General features: G+C 42.7%; 1 pseudogene; it reads left to right on the forward strand.

The window, feature by feature from the left end:
• Nucleotides 1-14,812, forward strand: part of LOC103216243 (ATP-dependent RNA helicase DDX18 pseudogene) — a 59,454-nt pseudogene that overhangs the window by 33,899 nt on the left and 10,743 nt on the right.

Genomic DNA, 14,812 nt, shown 5'->3' on the forward strand with positions numbered 1-14,812 from the left:
TGACATACTATCACCAGATAAACCAGGAAGCAAAAAGTAAATGGAAATGATCTAATTGGTCACTGATTCACACACACAGAATAACCTAGTTCAACTGATGTTCTGGTTAGTTAGACGTCCAGGTGCCCCTATGTGAGTTTGTGTGAGAATACAAATGACTGACAGAGTTTTTGCCCACCCAGCTGGTCCTGTGGCCTCTGGCAGGTAGTGCTGGGTCTCATGAAGGCCCCTTCTCACCTCTCCTGTAGATCTAGACGTAACTTGCGAAGAAAAGCAGTCGTAGGACACAAAGGTGTGCAGCAGCAGGGAGACACTCTGGCCAGAGATCCAGATCCCTACAGAAGCAAAAGTCTCCAGAAGTGGAGAAAGAGGATGTCTGCCACAAACTCCTAGCTCGGGCGATGACAACCAAGATGGCTTGGTCCTGAAAATGCCTCAAAACTCAGAGCTGAAATTTTTTGGAGGATTCATGGAGTTGGTAGAAGCAGCCTCAGGCTTGAAGAGCACACGGCCATTCTATGGCTGTGAAAACCACCCATGCTCATTCCTCTGCTCCAGGAGCTCCAGACATACCCACTGGCAGTATGCTGCCACTTTTGTTCCAGACTCAAAGACCATAGGATGCCATTTCCATATTGTAATCTATGGTAGTGCTTCTCAACCAAATGTGCAGACAAATAACCTGGGAGTCTTGTTAAAAATGGAGATTCTGACCCAGTAGGTTTGGGGCCTGAGATTCTACATTTTAAAAAAATAGAGATAGGGTCTTGCGATGTTGCCCAGGCTGGTCTTAAACTCTTGGGCTCCAGGATCTTCCTACCTCAGCCTTTCAAAGTGTTGAGATTACAGGCATGAGCCACTGAGCCTGGCCAGATTCTGCATTTGTAAGAAGCTCCTGGGTGATATTGATGCTGCTGGTCCAGGGATTACATTCTGAGTTGCAAGAGCCCACGGATACGAGCCTGTAATGTGTTAAGGTGCATTGCAAATCTTTAAAAAGTGTCTGTAATACACAGCATTTCCAGGATTTATTTGCCCAAGGGACCTATTTTAGTAGAACATCTATTCAAACCTCTATTAGTTAATTAAGATTAAGGTTTAATTTTGAGTAACATAAAATCCAGAATAGCTGACATTTTTCCTTTACACATAAAAGAAATCTAGATAGTCTAAGGTTGGCCTGGCCCCAGACGGCCTCAGGAACCCCGTCTCCTTCTGTTGCATTGTTCTGCCTTCCACAGCTTGTAGCTTCCACATCCATGTCCAAGATGGCTGCTCCAGTTTCAGCCATTACAAACATGGGAAGAACAAGGAAGGACAGCAGAAGGACATATGCACTCTCCTTTCCAATGATACTTGCAAGGAGTTGCACACACTACCTATGTTTTCGTATCATTGTCCAGAAACTCATCACATGGCACAGGTGCAAGGAAGACTGGCCAATGTGGTCTGCATTCTGAGTACCCACATCCACATCCAAAAATCGAGGGCACTAGTACCGAGAAAGGAAGGGGAGTGCATATTCCCCTTACACAGTGTCTTAAAGAACTAGTAAAAGTAGGGAAAGAAGCGATGCTCTGGTCTGACCCCTTCATTTTGCACAACTGGTTGGCAAATGTCCACATAAGCATCTGAGTCTCTTGGCTGCTCTTCCACATCTTGCTCAATTACTCCATGGTTCCTCTTCAGATGACATCCTTCCTATCCCTGGTGGCCAAAAGGAGACCCTAGGAAGTTCCTGTCTTGGCTGTTTGAGAGCTGTAGCCCTGTTGGGAGCACCTGATTGATAAGACTACTCTGCCTGGCTCCCATTGGGCTCAGAGCATGCATTAGTGTCACAAAAGACAGGCAAGAGCACTGGAGAATAAAACCATGGTCCGTTATTTTGTACACATCTGTACAGGCATCAAAAAGTTATTTATATGTATGCAGTTCTATAGTGAACCCAGTCTTTGTGATGGCATTTCTGTGAGTTTCTCAATTCTTCATCTTTGCTTCACTGTCTTCGAATATCAGTGACCTGCCATGGGAGGAAGGTAGGCTCATTCTCCAACACTGAACCATCATGCAAAGTCCGTTATGATTTACTGCTGAGATTGCTTACTAAATAAGAAAAGAATAAAATGGGATCTGGGAAAAGGCAGATATAACATTTATTGACTACTCCCTATGTGCCAGGCATGAGGTTTGGTGTTCATATACTTATCTTTTCATGCTAATTACAATTTATGACACAGTCTGGTAATGACCAAGCTGAGAGTTCAACCAGGTATCTATGCCTCTAAAATCCATCTCTTTTTATCAAAACAGAAAACAGGAGTAGCCTTCTGTGCAGCTAACTCTCTTTGTCTCCCTGATCTAGCCTTCCCCCACCACATTCTTTCACACATTGACTTTGTGTTCATCTTTTCCCAGTAATTAGTAAATTATAACCCCCACATCTCAAATTCTTGACATTCATTTGCTGTTTCCCAGTAATTCATTCCATTTGGTATTTGCCTTGAAAAAGGATCCAAAGTGCTGGCTAATGCAGCACGCACTCCCTTGCCTGGATGCAGCCCTCCACCTCATTTATCACATTGAGCCGCTGGTCCTGAAGTCTGACAGGCAATTCAGGCTTTCTGAATGCAATTCAGGCATTGATTTTAATCTATAAAGCTTTCGCGTCTGGGTCCTGGCTGCCATGGAAATGAAATAGCTTCTTGGATACTTTTCCACATGCTACTAACTATTCTGATATGCAGGGTTTTGAGAGACATTTCTGTACTTCTGATGTGCAAATGTCCAATATGAATAGCCTCATAACTTTAACCATCATTGTGAAAGGGAAGGGAAATCCCAAACAAGGACAAATACGTGGCGCACACTTACACTCATGGTCCTAGGCAATGAATTTATTGATAACAATATCTGGCTAAAAACACATTTTAAAATACAGACCACAAGGTGGCAAACACATTTGGTTTTCAAACAGGAAATCTCAAAGCCCAGGAGGACACTGGGTACCAGGAAACCAGTGGAGAAGCACGATGTTTAGACTTTGGTGTGTAATCTGATTTTCTCTCACCCACACAGGGGAAGTTGGTGGCAAGGAAATGATTCTAAGGTGTTTGCTTTGTCAAGGTGGGGACAGGAAGAGCAAAAACTTGGTGCTTACACTATAAGTATGGTGGCAGGAAATGAGCTGTCATTTCAAGCCATGGAGAGACATGGGGAAACTTAAATGCGCATGACCAAGTGAAAGAAACCAATCCAATAAGGGTCCATACTGCATGATTCCAACTGTAGAATCTTCTGGAAAAGGCAAAACTGTGGAGACAATGAAAACATCAATGGAGGCCAGAGGTTAGGAGAAGAGAGGGTTGAATAGGCGAACCAGAGAGGATTTTGAGAGCAGTGGAAGAAGCTATTCTGTGTGATATTACAATGGAGGATACATGTTATCACATATTTGTCCAAACCGTGGAATGGACGACACTAAGAATGAACCCAAGTGTAAACTGTGGACTTTGGATGATAACGACGTGTCGATGTCACAGATGCACCACTCTGGTGGGGAGTGCTGGTCATGGGGGAGGTTGTGCCTATGTTGGGGCAGGGAGTATACAGGAAAGAAGTCTCTGTACCTTCCTCTCAATTTTACTGTGAACCTAAAACTGCACTTAAAAAAAAAAGAGAGAGAGAGAGAGAGAGAAAAGTCTTTAAAAAAAAAAAACAACTCGAAAAAACAAAAGTGCAGTGGCAGGGCAGTGTGCCCAGGGAATATGACACCACTTTTGTTCCAGTCGGCCCTAGAGGCTGGGAAATGGGGGAGGATGACGGGAACTGTAAAGGGGATTTAAACGCTTCCACCACAGTTCTGCTTTCATTCTCTTCCCCAGAAGGTTCTGGCTGGCTGCCCTTATTGCTCACGTGGCTTTCATTCCAAAACGCAATTCCTCACTTCAGCTTTTTAAATTCTGATGACACTGGCATTAGCAAAGAATGTGACAAAGCAGTTGATATGTTGACATATATCCCTAAAAGGATAGAGCTTTAATTAAAAAAAATTAAGAATGTGTCCAAAAGACAGAAACTTAAGTAAAAGCAGAAACAGAAAACGATGACTCTGAGGCATTTTCAAGTAGCAGATGATGGTTGAATCCACTCGTGGAGCTTTATTTTGCCGTGGAAGAAGGCTGTTAGACCATGACTTATCATATGGAGAGAGCTGGGTGAAACATAGATTTAACTGAGTCCCTGAAACAGAACTTCATATAAAATGTTTAGTGGCACATGTAAGTTAGGGGGCGGATGCCAGTCCCTGCTCTCACGAACAGTGAAGCATAAACTCAACTACAGTTTTTCGGGAGTTTCCCCTGTCCTTTTCCAATTATCCAGCTCTGTTTAGAAAGTGAAAATTCTTCCAACACTAAGAAATACAAGTTTAATATCATAAGTATACTTTTTAGGGTCTGGTTTCAGCAAAACCCAGCCAGGCCAGGAGATGAAGCTGCCATCAGCTGGCGTCAGGTCAATGCACACAGACATTTTTTTTCCAAACTACGAGCTGTGGTTGTTTGTGTGATATCAAAACAATTGTACGATTAAGTCAGTTCCTTCAAGAATCCCTCATGGCAGTTGCTTGGGATGTAAACAGAGACTGACCACATTTTTCCTTTTCAAATGTGAATTGGGTAGCCTTAGATGTGTTATCTAGGAGTGAACAGTAGGCAGGAAAGGTAAGCTACCTTTACATTTTGACAGTTCCAAGCAAAAACCAACATCCGTGGCTCTTACGGGGCTTTGGTGCCTGTTGTCCCTGCCATAGGCCCTCCTTAAGCTCAAGTCCTCCCCATTGTCAGGTCAGCACAGTGGGCACTTGCCCATGCTCACCAGCACTTTATAAGTTCAAGTTTGTAACTAGCCCCCTTCAACCCCACCATCGTGGATTGCTTACAAGCATCCTGGAGTATACCCAGCAGTGATGAGACATTGTCCCGGCCCTTCAGGGGCTCCCGGCAATACTGTTCTCTCAAGCCAACTGCCTTATTATCAGGAATGGCAAAACAGGGTATATAATATTGGGACTCCTACCTGTTTCCTCCCAGGAAAAAACTCTGTGCTCCAATTCCCATCCAGATTCTTGGATGTAACAGACACCAACTGAAGCTCGCAGTGATTTTTCCTTCCCTGAGAACAGCAAGGACTCAGGGAGGTGGAACTCCAGGGCTGTGCCTGTTTTACACGACCCTGTTCCATGCATATCTGACAGATCCAAAGGAGAATGAACCCAGGGTGGATTGATCAAGACTTCACCTCTCTATCCACAATCGATCACCCCAGGAGTAGGTAACAATGTTAGCTATTTGCCTACAACTAGCAATTGCCCTTTAAAATGGTCAGAAACTTAAACTGGGTCACCTGACCTGGGGAGGCCAGACTCATTAGATTATTTCCACAGAGTTGGAACTAAAAGAAGAGGAGCATCTCCCCTCTGGGGGTAGAAGCCACAGGACATAAGACTTTAACTCTGTGAACAATCCTGTTCCCCGATGGGCTGAATGCTGTTCCCGCTTCAAGGCAGTGATGCCTCTGCTCTTCAGAGAGAAGCAGAGATGAGAGACAGAGACAGAGAGCCCTGGGGACATTTGATCACTGGGTCAGAGCTGCCCCTTCCACGCTTTATTGGCAGTTATATGAGGCACCCCCTTATTCCTCCAATAAATTCTCTTTTTGCCTGAACTAATTAGCATTGGGTTTCTATAACTTGCAGGCAAAGCGACACATTGGCAAATTTTCTTGCCCTGACAGCTGGCCTGTCCCATAAGTAGATGACCCTTCCTATGTTTTTTGGCTCAAATCATCCAGGTGTCCCTCTTTCCTAAAGGCTGTCTCTGAGTCACAGCCTGGTGCATGAACCACCCAGGTGCTCAAGATTTCTGGAGGACTCCACTCCCTTGTGACACTCCGCTCACCGTGGAATTCTTCTCCTCTACTATGGCCCACATTCTTACCTTCTGTCTGTGATTAGAATTCTGGACCTTGGTTCAATACCTTTCCATCCTATTACATCCTTTCTCTGTGGTTGCTTGCAATTTCTGGCAGATGATGGTGCAAAATTGGCAGATGTTCCCCATCTTCAATCCAGGATTGTGAACTTCCCTGTCCCCAGGAATTTTAAGTAGTAGCCTTTCTTCCTCCTTTCCCTTTCCTCTTTTAGCATTAGACCCGAAGCCATGGACAATTAAAAATTATCACCCCTTTCTAGAAATCTGAGAGACTCCTGCTTTAAGACCTTATTTTGAAACATTTGACATTGATTTCGATAGACATTAAGAGATCTTATTTCTAAAATCTATATATAGAGGCCCTTGACATTCTCAGATTTAATTCTCATCATCTCCCCATGTAGCAGATATATTTTAGGCTGCAGAGCATTTGAATTTCTTTCTGGGTGGGCTCAGTGGTTCATGCCTGTAATCCCAACACGTGGAGATGCTAAGGTGGGAGGATTGCCTGAAGCCAGGAGTTCGAGACCAGCCTGGGCAGCATAGCAAGATCCTGTATCTACAAAAATAAAAAATAAAAATAAATAGCCAGGTGTGGTAATGTGTACCTGTAGTCCCAGTGACTTGGGAGGCTGAGGCAGGAGGATTGCTTAAGCCCGGGAGTTCCAAATTGCGGTGAGCTATGATCGTGCCACCACATTCCAGACTGAGTGACACAGTGAGACCCTGTCTTTAAAAAAAATAAAAATAATAAAAATAAAAAATGGAAAAAAGAATTTATTTCCTGTGGCTGTAGACAAAATCCACTTTCTCCTGTAGAAGCCGAAAAGTGCTGATATTCACTTTTCCAGCCTTGCTTGCTACTAGAGCCTACACACCCAGAGTAGGCTTGGCCCATCAGATGCACACATCTGGGGCTTAGAATCAGAAGCTAATTAGGCAAAGAAGGAGGAATCATGGATTCTCCATCTGTTAGAGGCAGCAAAAGTGGCAACAACATCCAGTCTGTGGGGCAGTCATGGCCACGGTGCCCACCATGGTGGACCAGTGGGGTCCAATGCCCACTGCCAGAGGCAGCAGTGTCTGAATGGGACAACTGTGACATTGATCTTGGCTGTGGTCTGGCTGCCCAGGTCCACTTTTTGCCTGCCACTGTCTAAATCTGGTTCCCCAGCCTCCCCGCAAGGATTCTGTATGTCTCCAGTGTCCTTTCAACATATCATCTTTTTATTTATGTTTCTCACAGCAAGAAACCTTGAATGGTCCACCCTTGTAGGGTTCACTATAGGCAGTCATTTATTTTTTCCTTGTGGTGCAAATTTTGAAATAGGTAGTCTGGAAGGCTGATATGTAAGAGCTGGTCACTTCACTAGTGAGTGAGCCTAGCAGATCCCCAGTTCTGTGACTCAGTACAACTTTAGTTTTTCCCTGTGAGATGATAAAAGACATATATGTTCCTTTTGGGGAGGGTATGAAGCATAACTGTTCAATTGAAGCTGTGGGAGAAGTGCAGAGAAAGGGAGACATAGTTCTTACCTAGAAAGTAACTTTATAAATGACTTAAGTCCTGTGCATAAAATATTGTCAAAGGTGTGACAGGATCCTTTCCAGTTGGTTTTTTTCATTTTATGGGGGAAACTATATTCTGTAGTGATCGTGTGACTATTTGGTTTATCAACTAAACCAGGGTAACACTGACAGTGAAAGGGGATGCTATATTAATAGCATTCATTATTTTTTATTCCATTAGAAACACTAAGATAACAGATATAATGGTCACCCTAAGTGGTAGAGTGGAGATTGGAGATTCTAGATGGTCTTGGAGTCTCTCAGGCACTGAGCTATCTATGGTGGTGCCTGCCTCACAGCACTCTCTCCATGTTCGTCAATCACATTCTTTCTCTTCGGGACCAGTGCTGGAGACTGACAGGTATCAGCCTGCCTGCCCCTTGCCCACACTTCCCTATTCATGCAACTGGCAAGCCATTCTAGATTTGCACACATTTCTACAGATGCAATTTCCATAGCAACAGCAGGACTCTATAAAAAAGGCACCTGAGTGATGCTCAAAGATAAATCACCCTCTTTCAGAGTCCTCCACTCTAGGGAATACAGGCTACCGCAACTTAGAATTTCTTAGTTCGTTTTCACATATAGAAATATGTACATTTCTAATCCCAGTTTACTGTCTTTCAGTTTAATTAATTATAAACATTTTAACCTCTTTTTTAGGCCAGAAGATAAAGAGAGATGCTTGCTGCACAACAGTGGTTCAGAAGTGTTTTAATGAACTAAGAAGGTAGGAGGAAAAGAAGTCTCATGTTAGGAGTGCCTACTATGCACCAGGCACTTTTACCTAAATTATCTCCTTTTCATAGAAACCCAGGCAGAACAAGGACACCTCTGCAGCGCAGGCTGAGCTCATGCTAAAATGGCAAATTTTATATACAACATCCCACTCCCATATCTCATCACCAAGGAAGCCAGAGAAAAAGAGGGTCTGCATCGGGGAAGGGGTAGGAGTGGGAGGGGTGGGTGGCAGGACTGCCAGTTGGGGAGCTGGAAACACAGGGCTCAGGCTGGAGGTTCTGTTTCCAAATCATTCGTCTCATCAGAGCAGTGGGGAGGGAGGTGGGAATTAATGATATTGATTTATTTTCTTATCTGAGGAGAAAGATGCCCTGAAAGCAAAGGGTATTAAGTAATTGGGCCTTGCTTCCTTGAACCTACCTGTCAGCCCCAATGAAGTCTCTCCTCCTTTTTTAATTTAAATAAATCTCTACACAATGCTACGATTTAAAAAAAAAATTAGTAATTGTTTAGCTCCCTACAAGAATCTTTCAAGTTTCATGATTTCAGGGTCTTCTTTGTTTGGTTGGTCTTTGTGCTTTGGAGCAGATTTGAAAAAGGCTTGTCTTACCTGTACTTGAAAATTCAATTCATTCATTTGTCATTCATTTATTCACACTAGAAGTATTCCCGCATCTCCTTTTTGGCCTAGTCATGGGGCTTTGGGCTGAGAAATGCACACAGTCATGGGCCTTACTCTCCTAAACTTGTCATCTAATTCAAAGAAAGAAATTAATTAGTTCACTATACAATTATGTGACTACAAAATATATAAGGGCAATGAAAGAAAAAGTACATGACAATATTAGAAGTGCAAGGGGTGGCTCTTGTTCCCACATTGTCCCACCATTAAGATCCATCCATTTGAAAAATGCATATGTTAGGGCATAAATCACCCAACTCATAGCATAAATAAGGTCAATCAGATTGTTTTCCTCCAAGTGGGTTCATGAGATCAGTGTGCTGAGGAAGTGGGAGGATTTATGGAATCAATGAAAAGTAAAGGAATAATCTAGGAACGTAGGACATAGATCGGTGGGCAGACCTGGTTAGGAGTTCCAAACATCCTCACTGTAGCAAGAAAGCACCAGGTGCCAGAGAGAGAGGGAGAGGGACACAGAATGAGAGGCTGAGAACACAAGGAAATAGATCTGTCCTAAGGAGGACCTTATCCAACGCTGCACACACTTAGACAAAGGGCGAATATAAGGTATAGGGAATGACCGTTAATTCATTGGTCATTAGTACCCAAGCTACTCAAAGCTAATTTTCAATAACTTCATGATTAATAACAGACACAAATGTTTGGCATTTTGTCTGAAATCAAGTGGCATCTTTTTATTAGAGATTTTCCAGATGGCTGTGTTTGATGCTGCCAACTATCCCAGATGGAGAGGGTTTCCTCACCTGCACCCAATCTGTACCTCTCTCCAGTTGTTTCCTGTCAAGCTTGGACTCCTGAATGAGATAACACTGGAAATGGTTGAGTTAAATGAACACTTGTTATTTCTGGTTATGACTTAATCCCTGATAATGATTTCTATCTGGTTTTATCCTTAATCCCTTTCTGCTCATTTACCTTAGTGAATCAGATCAAATGATTTATGCACTCGATGTTTCTCTCCCATTTTCCTTTATTCTAGCCAGAAGCCTAAGCCACAGCTAGGTATGACAAGCCAGTCCCCAGGGTTGCTTTCCCCTGGGCTTCTACTTGGCTCTGCATATTCCTCTGGATAAAAACAACACCCAAAATGATGGCTCAGCCAATGCTGTTTTATCAGCCTAGAGGCAGAAGTGAAAAGAGAGTCCCCTGGAGCTATTTGTCATCCATTTGCCCTTTCCATCAGAGTCTCTATTGCCAGGTCTCGAAGAAGGGTATGTGGACCCTCCACTAAGCCCATGTGAAACTCCTCCCTGAGTTGAGGGAAGGGAATGTGCAAATGCTTTCCCAATTTGGGGTCAGTTGGGACAGTTTCTGCAAAGGCAATTATCTTCTCCTCCATAAAGAACTAATGTGGGTTTCCTCTAGAATTTTCCCTTCTCGTAACTCAAGCAAGAATCTGAACTTTCTCTTGGAGTCTGAACCTCAATGGGATTTGGTTTTCCGCAGATTGGAACCTTTGTATGTAATTCAACTTCATTTTGATTTAAGAAATGTCAATGAGCTTCATCTATGTGCCTGGGTTTGAGTGATCCTGGGACTGTAGGACTATGTCTACATTTCATCTACAATGTATCTTGGCCATAGCCTCTGCAAACCAAAAGTTTATCAGTTGTTCACGTTTAAGGCAACTTCTCTGCTTTCAGAAAATTTACAATCTGGCAGAAGAGATAACAGCGAGCACACACAAAACAATATATAAAGTAGTATGGTACAACGGGAAGTGTTTTAGGCTGGAATTTAAAAGCTCACATCAGAGTAGTAGTTCTGCCATCTATAGATGGTGACTCAATATTTCTTTACTTCTCCAAACCCCAAAGTTCTCATCTGTAAGGTGAAGTTGAACTGGATAATATCAGAGGGCTCTCTATGGACTCTACCTATGATCATATTCAAAATATCTTCTCTTGTCTCCATCTTCACCACTGCTCCCATCCAAACTACCACTCTCTTGTTTCTCTACATCTGTAAAATTTCCTAGCCTGCTTCCAGTCTTGCTATCCTAGAATTCATTATTGCAGTCAGAGTAATATTTTGAAAATACAAATCATATCTTTCTACACGTCCCACCCGCCCCCCCCCACCTAAAATCCTCCCACAGCTTCCAACTGCCCTTAGAATAGATCATAAGCTGCACAGATGGCCTTCCATGCCCACCATAACCTGACCTTTCCTCCTGTGTTCTCTGACCTCACAGATTATGTGCAGGAGTGTGTTCTCATCCTCACTCACTATGCTCTTACCACTTCTTTGCCCAAACCATATCCCACCTAATTCTATCTGCTCTTCCATCTAGAAAATTTCCTTTTCAATGGACTCATATTTTCTCATCTTTTTGCTCCAGGTACACCTAATTCTCTCTCTATCCCTCAAAGTACAACCAGGGGACCAATGAGATAAGCAGGAGAAATCAAGATTGGATTCTAGTCCAATCGAGAAATTAAGTTGAGAATGACATTAAGGTTTCTAATTTGGGAGACTAATGAAGGCTGGAACATAAAAGAGAAAGAGCCGGTTTAGAACCTGTGAAAGAAATTTCCAGCGGATAGTTTATTAAATCTTCGCCTTTCTTTAGGTTCCTGTCCCTGACCTAGGACATGTAGCCTTCTTTTTTCAGGAAGAAGATGGTAGGCATAGTTAAAGCTAAGCTGGTTGCTATGCTCTGTGTCTGGCCTATGTAGCCAATGCTCTTTTCTATTAGTCAGTGGCCAGCTGATCCAGGTGTTAACAGTTTTCAATATCACAGTTACTAGTGCTCTTTCAAGTGCCATGCTTCCCCCTCTGAACCTTCCCTTGCTGTATGCTAGAAGCTCATCCCCAAGAAGGGCTTCTCAACATTTTCCTCCCTGGGACCTTTATAGGCAGAAACTCCTGGGTTTGAGGGTTTAGAGCCATCCAAGAAACAGGCCGAATTTATTTGAAAGCTCTTCTCTTAAATCCTTACAATTCATGAAAATTTACATTCTGCTTCACAAGAAATCTATACTTGTTTCAATATAGAAATAATGTTTAAAAGTACTATCAAGCATCACAGTTTAGAGAATGAGCTTCAAAGCCAGAAAAGTCAGAGTTTGGTTTGCGGCTTTGTCAATTACTTGTTGGACCTAGAGCAAGTTCTTTGACCTCTCTGGGCCTCTGTGTCCCTCATGTGGTTATTGACCACGTGGTCAATGTTCCATAGATTTAGCACCCTGAGGGCCAGAGTCTGTCTTCTCTTCATTTGTGTCTCCCACACAGAGACCAGAGGAGTGTCCTGTCCACAGAAGGCCCTCGGTGTGTGTTCATTCCTCTACATCAGACATAAGTGCACCTATGGTTATCCCGTTTTTACCACTAGATGGAGAGCATGTATCCTAGAAGTTTTAATCCATTGGTAAGTGAGAGAGCAAACATTTGTCTGTCTTGTCTTCACCAAATCAACTTATTGAATGATGACAGCATCATTAAAACTAGCTCTCAATAAATGCAATTATAAGGTAACTTTATAACTTTCAGAACTATTTCTTCTTCTACTTTTTTTTTTTTTTTTTTTTTTTGAGAGTGTCTCACTCTGTCACTCAGGCTGGAGTGCAGTGGCGCTATCATTGCTCACTGCAGCCTTGACCTTGCGGGCTCAAATGATCCTCCCACATTATCCTCCAGAATAGCTGAGACTACAGTTGCATGCCACCACTCTCAGCTAAATTTTTTTTGTATTTTTTGTAGAGACAGGCTTTTGCCATGTTGCCCAGGCTGGTCTCAAATTCCTGGGCTCAAGTAATCCACCTGCCTTAGCCTCCCAAAGTGTTGGGATTACAGGCATGAGCCACTGCGCCCAGCCTCAGAATTATTTATGCTTAAAGTAATGAAAAGGTGAAAGCAAAGGAGAAACATTAACTTCAGGATAGTGGCTACCTCTGGGAATGGAATAAATTGGAATTGGATAGAAGGAGGAAACTACAAATGTATCTGGCAGCTTATTTCTTACTTAAGAATAGGCAGTGGCTCATGCCTGGAATCCCAGTATGAGGCAGGTGAATCACTTGAGGCCACATGAGGCGGGTGAATCACATGAGGCGGGTGAATCACAGGAGTTCGAGACCAGCTTGGCCAACATGGTGAAAGCCCGTCTCTACTAAAAATACAAAAATTAGCCAGGTGGGGTGGCACATGCTTGTAATCCCAGCTACTTGGGAGGCTGAGGCAGGAGGATCATTTGAATCCAGGAGGCAGAGGTTACAGTGAGCTGAGATAACATCACTGCACTTTAGCCTGGGCAACAGAGTGAGACCCTGTCTCAAAAATAAATAAATAAATAAAATCTACAAAATGTCCCAAAATGTTAACTTTGGGTGAATTCTGGGTGGTAGAGGAGAAAACTTAGATGTCTCATTACTTTCTGTATTTCTCTGTTTAAATTTTTTTGTAATTGCAAATGTTTTTTAAGTGGGGGAAAAACTCAAAGGTAAAATTTATGCTTACTGTGTCTAGCTCTATTTACACTGCCCAACGAGCTCTTTAATATTCTCCTCAGAGATATGCAATTTGCAAAAGAAAACAACAATAGAGCAAAAACCATACGGATGTTTCTCTGCTTGGGCTCTCATGTTGCCACCTTTCTACTGAACTTACATTTTGCCCTCAAGTTAAGTCTTTTCAATGGTCATAGCTTAACTCAATTGCTAATTAGCTCTTGTCTCCAAATTGTATTGTTTTCAACTAATCTGAAAGATGAAGAAAAGTTGTTTCCATACATCTCTTCAGGTTGGTATTCCATGTAACAAACTACCCCAAAACGTAATGACATAAAACAACCATTTTATTAGGTTCATGGATTGTGTGGGGCAAGAATTTGGCCAGAATACAGTGGGGATGCTTTGTCTCTGCTCCATGATATATGGGGTCACAACTTGGGGGTAACTTGACAGTGAGGAGTAACTTACTTGATGACTGGGACAAAACTCATTGGAAGGTGTATTCACTCCTGTGCCTGGTTGTTGATACTGGCTCTTGACTGACACTTCAGCTGGGGCTGTCTACAGAGTCGTCTACTCATTACAATCAAGTCACTATAGTTGGCTCAGATTCCCAGGGAGAGGGTACAGACTCCCACCTCTCAAAGGGAAGGGTGTCAAAGAATTTTCATGCATATTTTAAAACTTCCACAATATCCTTTTAACTCTGTTGTTACAATGAAGTGGGTTGATAAGTCTGGACCCCACTTTCTCTTTGTTTACTCAAGTAATCCATAGAGGGAACATTTAAGTGTATCCACTAAATTGTCTAGGAATATGTTTGATCAAGTTATAGCAGCTCAGATTATAAACTAATAAGAATATTTATTTTATCAGTCCTATTCCTTGTGAAAGCAGACTAGTTTTTTAAAAATGACCATTCAACATAAAAGTATATATCATAAATAACTCATAGAATGAAATTTTCACCACCAACGAAATATTCTCCAAGGGGGACTCCATTATCTATTGCTGCACGGCAAATTACTCTATAATTTCTGGCTTTGTAGATTTAAAACAACAAACATTTATTATCTCACAGCTTCTGTGGGTCAGGAATTTGTGAATAGTTTAACTCGGTGGCTCTGCCTCAGGGTCTCTCATGCAGTTTCAGTTAAGATATTGTCTAGAACTATGTCATCTGAAGGCTTGACTGGGGCTGAAGGAGCTGTTTCCAACATGACTCACTCTCATGGCTGTTGGCAAGAGGCCCCAGGTCCTACCATGTGGACTTCTCCATAGGACTGCTTGAATGTTCTCATGACATGACAACCAGCTTCTTCCAGAGTAGGAGATCCCAAAGAGAGCAAGGAGGAAGC

Source organism: Chlorocebus sabaeus, chromosome 9 (genome assembly GCF_047675955.1).
Source record: "Chlorocebus sabaeus isolate Y175 chromosome 9, mChlSab1.0.hap1, whole genome shotgun sequence".
Classification (NCBI taxonomy): domain Eukaryota; kingdom Metazoa; phylum Chordata; class Mammalia; order Primates; family Cercopithecidae; genus Chlorocebus; species Chlorocebus sabaeus.